At 37.8% G+C, this 6,738-nt stretch overlaps 2 pseudogenes; one reads left to right on the top strand and one right to left on the bottom strand.

Moving 5' to 3' along the window:
- The first annotated feature begins 954 nt into the window (after window positions 1-954).
- LOC120867526 lies at window positions 955-1,055 on the top strand (annotated as a pseudogene).
- Window positions 1,056-5,193: 4,138 nt separating this feature from the next.
- On the bottom strand, window positions 5,194-6,503 carry LOC120866270 (annotated as a pseudogene).
- Window positions 6,504-6,738: the final 235 nt, after the last annotated feature.

The raw sequence follows: 6,738 nt of genomic DNA, 5'->3' as shown, positions 1-6,738 counted from the left end.
GTTTCTAATAATGAGTGATGTTAAGCATCTGTTCATGTGTTTGTTAGCCATCTGTATGTCTTTGGAGAAATTTCTGTTTAGGTCTTTTTCTCACTTTTTGATTGAGTTGTTTGTTTTCCTGGGATTGAGTTGTAAGAGCTGCTTGTATATTTTGGAAATTAATCCTTTGTCAGTTGTTTCATTTGCTATTATTTTATCCCATTCTGAAGGTTGCCTTTTCACCTTGCTTATAGTTTCCTTTGCAGTGCAAAAGCTTTTAAGTTTAATCAGGTCCCACTTGTTTACTTTTGGTTTTATTTTCATTACTCTTGGAGGTGGGTCATAGAGGATCTTGCTTTGATTTATGTCATTGAGTGTTCTGCCTATGTTTTCCTCTAAGAGTTTTATAGTTTCTGGTCTTACATTTAGATCTTTAATCCATTTTGAGTTTATCTTTGTGTATGGTGTTAGGAAGGCTGCATTTCTTTATACTCACAATGAAATATCAGGGAGGAAAAGTACAAAAGTAATCTCTTTTAAAATTGCATCCCCCCCAAAAAAAACTTAACAATAAACCTGACCAAGAAGATGAAATACTTATATGCTCAGAACTATAAAACACTGATGAAGAAAATTGAAGATGATTCAAACAAGTGGAAAGATATCCTATGCTCTTGGATTGGAAGAATTAATATGTTAAAATGGTCATACTACCCAAAGCAATCTACAGATTTAATGCAATCCCTATCAAATTACCCATGACACTTTTCACAGAACTAGAACAAATAATCCTAAAATTTATATAAAACCATCAGTTCAGTCGCTCAGTCGTGTCTGACTCTTTGCGACCCCGTGAACCGTAAAGACCCACAATTGCCAAAGTGACCCTGAGGAAAAAGAATGGAACTGGAGGCATAACCCACCCAGACTTCAGACAATACTACAAAGCTATAGAAATCAAAACAGGGTGGTATTGTGCTTGCTTTGGCAGCACATATACTAAAATTGGAATAATACAGAGAAGATTAGCATGGTCCCTGTGCAAAGATAACAAAGAACCAAAACAGTGTGGTATTGGCACAAAAACAGACATATGGATCAATGGAACAGAAGAGAGAGCCCAGGAATAAACCCACATTACAGTCAATCTTCAACAAAGAAGGCAAGAATATACATAGAAAAATGACAGTCTCTTCAGCTAGTAATGTTGGGAAAGCTGGATAGTCACATGTAAAACAATGCAATTGAACACTCCCTCACACCATATGTAAAAATAAACTCAAAATTGCTTAAAGACTTAAATATAAGACATGGTATCATGAAACTCCTAGAAGAGAACATAGACAAAATATTCAGACATATACCAATATTTTCTTAGGTCAATCTCCTAAGGCAATAGAAATAAAAGCAAAAATAAACAAATGGTACCTAATTAAACTTACAAGCTTTTGCACAGAAAAGGAAACGATAAACAAAATGAAAAGACAACCTATGGACTGAGAGAAAATATTTGGAAATTATGTGACCAACAAGGTTTAATTTCCAAAATACACAAACAGTTCATACAACTAAAAAAAAAAAAAGATAGACATTTCTCTAAATAGGCACATGAAAAGATGTTCAACATTGCTAATTATTAGAGAAATGTAAATCAAAACTTCAAAGAGGTACCACCACCTCACATCAGTCAAAATGGCCATCATTAAGAAGTCTACCAATAAATGCTGGAGATATGACCCTGCAGTCCTACTCTTGGGTATATATCTGGAGAGAACTCTAATTCGAAAAGGTACATGCAGCCCAATGTTCATAGCTGCACTCAGTTGAGACACGGAAGCAACCTAAATGACTACAGACAGATGAATGGATAAAGATGTGGGATAACCCCCTGGAGAAGGGCATGGCAACCCACTCCAGTATTCTTGCCTGGAGAATCCCATGGACCGAGGAGCCTGGCGGGCCACAGTCCATGGGGTCGCAAAGAGCCGGACACGACTGAAGTGACTTAGCATGCATGCACATGTGATAAATTTGAAATGCCTGTGATGTTTCTAAGATGGATCAGAAGGCAGCTGAGAGTCTGGAGCACAGAGTAGAGGATTAGGGACATATTTTAGAAATAACACTGTAGGGATAAGATTTTAGACTTGGAGATGGGTGAGATCTCCTAGGAAGAAAGAGTAAAGGGAGAAGAAAGGAGAGCTAGAGATCGAGCCTGGAGAACTAGCCAGGTGTAGAGCTATGCCACTGAAAGAAACGTTGAAGGCAGTTAAGAGGAGCATGTGGTTTGGAGAGACTTCCCCAGTGGCTCAGCAGTAAAGGATCAGCCTGCAATGCAGGAGCCGTAGGAGATGCAGGTTCAATCCCTGGGTCGGGAGGATCCCCTGGAGGAGGACATGGCAACCCACTCCAGCATTCTTGCCTGGAGAATCCCATGGACAGAGCCTGGCAGACTACAGTCCAGAGGGTCACAAAGAGTCGGACATGACTGAAGCAACTTAGCACTCACACATGCGTGGTTTGGAAAAGAAACTGATGATTTATACTCGGAACTTGCTAAGTTTGAGGTGCACACTAGAGTCTTGTTATTTCTAGTGTCACGCCTGGGCAAAATGCGTAGGTCCCCTTCAGAATGTGAATGCCATATTTATATTTTACATTGTGATTTGGTCTTATGATATCTCTGTGAATTCTCAAAATAAAACATTACTAATCATGTTCATGGTGGAGTTTGGAGCAGTAGAAACAATTCTGCTAAGATCCATGACACTGCAGCTGTTTCTGAATTATAGAGGTAAATAATTTTCTATGTCACCAGTCCCAAACAATAAGTGGCTATTTCATTTTGAGTAATGGACAGGAGATGAAGAAAGAAGAGTTGTCCAACACTGAGCCAATGTGCTTTGCAGGAAGTACACAAGCTGGGAATGCAATGAAAATACACATATATTGAACATTTACCACGTGCCAGGTTCTGTGCTGGGTTTTGGGCATAACTCAGGGAACAAGACAGAAAAGTCTTAGATTTTAAAAATAAGTAAGGGAGATGGGGAAAATTAACCTGCAAATAAAATAACCACAATGTATGGCAAATGCTGTGAAAGAAACAAACAGATACAGGAAATGCCTGGGAGAGGTGGTATGGCACTTTGAATCTACAGAGTCTTTAGAGAAAGTTTCCTTGGGTAAATTTACTTAAGTCGATTTCTGAAGGATGAGGGGTCATATCAAGATGTGGGGACATGGTTTGCTATTGATAAATCACCAAATTGTTTGTTTGCAGAATTTGTCCCTGAAAAGTTATAGCAGGCTGAAGAGCTCATACTAGAATACGGGCAGTATGGGCACACTGAGGGTGGGGGAAGCTGTTGTAAATGGTCTGCCTCCACGGGTAGTATTTTATCATTGACATTGTTTAAAATTGTGTGCACAGGGTGATAACAAAAAGTAGACTGACATTTAGTCAATTTTACTATTAGTTAAAAATTTTTTTTACAGACAACGGCCCCATCATGGGCTGAATGATGGCCCTCAAAAAGCTGTGTCTATATTCCAATTACTAGAACCTGTGAATATTACCTTACATAGTAAAAGAGTAAATATTACCTTATATAAAAAGATGTGATTAAGGATTTTGAGAACATGTATCAGATTATCCTTTCATAAGCTGAATGCAGATATTAGATTGAAAAATTAAGCTACCCAGTTCTTAAAATAAATAGATACATGTTTTAATAGTTATCACTGTAGAATTCAATGCCATGTTGGGAGAAATGCTTTTTTTTTTATTTGGCTGCACTGGGTTTTAGCTGCAGCATGTGGGATTTAGTTCCCCAATCAGGGATTGAACCTGTCTTCCCTGCATTGAGAGCACAGAGTCTTAACCACTGGACCACCAGGAAGTCCCCAAGGAGAAATGTTTCTTACATACAGGTTTGCTTATGGCCAAGGTACTTAACCCAAGTTAACTTGCCTGGCCATGTAGGCATTTTTCTTCGTTTGTTTTTAATATTTATTTAGTTAGTTAGTTGTGCCATGTCTTCATTGCAGCATGTGGGATCTTTAATTGGGGCATGTGAATTCATAGTTGTGGCATTGTGGGATCTAGTTTCCTGGCCAGGGATTGAACAATGACCCCCTGCATTAGGAGCATGGAGTCTAAGCCACTGGACCACCAGGGAAGCCCCCATGTAGGTGTTTTATATTGTCATTCCTTTTGGAGAAGGAGGCCTCCTGATAGCTCAGGTGGGCCCTCTCAAAGCAGGACTACAGTCCTGGGCCTGGTCACAAGTTTAGGTTTAGATATTAATACTTATCAGCATTAGGAAGACTGAATCACACTTACCAAACTCACAAGGACAGCAGGTGACAAAATTCAAGTGTTTAAAAATATTTACTAATTTAATAAATGACGAGGAACTTCTGTGTGTTATTCAGTGTACTCTCTCTGCTTACAAACAAGTGACATATAAGGTGAGATTACATTTGGAATTATAGCTAGGTGATGACGTCAGAGCAAGCAGAGGAAGTTTAATGAATGGTTTTATACCTGTGGTAGGCAGGCTCTGAGATGACGTTCAATAATCTCCTTAATGAAAGTACAGTACTCATGCCCTCCTGTGATCTCCTCCCCTTTTGTGTAGGTGTGCACTCACTTCTACTGAATACAATGCAGCAGAAGGGATGTCACGGCTGAGATTAGGTTCCAAAAAGACTGTGGCTTCATCTTGAGAGCTCCCTCTTGTTCTATTGCTCACTCTGAGGAGAGACAATTGCTATCTTGTGGTCTGCCCTATAGAGAGGCCTCTGGCTAACAACCAGTGAGGAACTGAGGTCTTCAGCCAACATCTCACAAGGAACTGAATCCTACCATCAACCACATGAGTGACCTTGGAAGCAGATGCTCCCAGCAATCTCATGAGACCTTGAGCCAGAGGCACCCGACTAAGGAGCACCCAAATTCCTGACCCTCAAAAGCTGTGAGATGATAAATGTTTGCTGCTTTAAGGCACTAAGATTTGGGGTAAATTGTTACCCAGCAATAAATAACACAACACCAAACGTATATCTTTTGAAGTACTAATTTAAACTGAATAACAACTACAATAGTAGTTTTCATGGATACACTATTTATTTTAATAGTTTCTTAGGCAGTCTAATCACACTGACTAGATTCCCTATTAGTGGTTAATTTCATCCAGTTTATGTTGAGTCTTACTAGTTTTATTCTCGGGGAGTGACATTTTATCCAACTTCTGGATGCATCTAACTATGGACTCCAAAAAACTAAGTATACACACTGATAACTAAATATTTATTGATTCATTCATACATAAATTTATTTTGTCTACTGGAGACTAGAAAAGAATCCAAAATGGCATACTAATTCCCTGGTCTTTTTTAAAATTAACGTTCACAGGGCAGACAGATGTTTAATTCATTTTTTAAAAATATTCTTTTTTAACAAAAGGAATAAATGTTCAATGTGCAACTTTTTTACAAAATAGAGAAGCAAAGAAGAAAGTGAAAGTTAACTTTGAACCTGCTACTCAGAAAGGACTGTTACTGAATGCACTATTGATTTTAGTTGACAACAGTTGCCTATTCTATTTTTTTAAACATCACAAATAAGACTTTTTATTTGTCACCATTAAATATCTGAATTTTGAACAGATTCTTGAACTAGTGGCTCATATCCATCATCTCATTCAACTTTAGCATTCAACTAATCCCCAAACTACTAACTTTACTATGAAGGTCCATCAGTTCACCCACTTCAAACTGTTGCTTCTTAGGAGTTTTACTTTTCTAACAAGTAATCATAGAGAGGATAAAATGATTGGCAAGGCCTTTTCTCTATCTTTCTCAGTGCTATCTGGAATCAATTTATTGACAGCTTTTTTCAAGTTATTTGTCTGCACTTCTCAGGTCATGATTCCAACCATCTTCTGGATTTGGTGAACTTGTTGGTGCTTCCTTAACACAAGAGGTGTTCCAAATCTGACTATTGTGGTTTTTAGTAAAACCAAAACGGAATAGATGAAGCAAACAACCACTGGTAGTCTTGAGATCAACATGAGATTCAATCATGGCCTGCCACTTTTGGAACATTTGAAACACAGTTTATCACAGCGACGATCCATACCATGGAAGCTGATTGGCAGTTTTTGCCCTAAACGTTCTCAGCACTTAGCTTAGATTTTCTATATGAAACTCCATTATTCTGCAGATTAGCAAAGCTCACTTTTAAAACATGACCGAGGCCATCAGATGCAATTTTGATTCCTTGAGTTTTCCTGACTGTTTATTCAGTATTTCATATATTTAACATAGCTGCTACTTTCACATCATACCAATCTCTCCTAGAGAATGGATTAACCACTTTCTTCTTGGCAACCTTTTTGCCACCTTTCAGAAGGCACTTGTTTTTGCCCCCTGCCATGGTGCTCTCCGAGAGCCAAAAGGCCTATATGTTTATTCTTTTAAAAATTGGGAAAACATTCTATTCTTGGTTAAGTTGCTAATTGATTTTTCTAAAACTGTTTCCTTAATGAAATATCATATCTGAAAGTTTAACTTTATATATCTAATATTTAATAACTTAGTATCACTAATATTTAGTACAACTTACTAACATTATAAACACTTTATTCAACAAATTTACTTACATTATCTAATTTGTCTTTCATATAACTTGAGAGGTAGGCATTAATATTACTTTCATTTTCAGAAAAGTAAACTAAGGCTTAGAGAGGAAAA

Source organism: Oryx dammah, unplaced genomic scaffold, assembly GCF_014754425.2.
Source record: "Oryx dammah isolate SB20612 unplaced genomic scaffold, SCBI_Odam_1.1 HiC_scaffold_8, whole genome shotgun sequence".
Classification (NCBI taxonomy): Eukaryota; Metazoa; Chordata; class Mammalia; order Artiodactyla; family Bovidae; genus Oryx; species Oryx dammah.
This window is presented reverse-complemented; position numbering and strand designations above follow the sequence as displayed.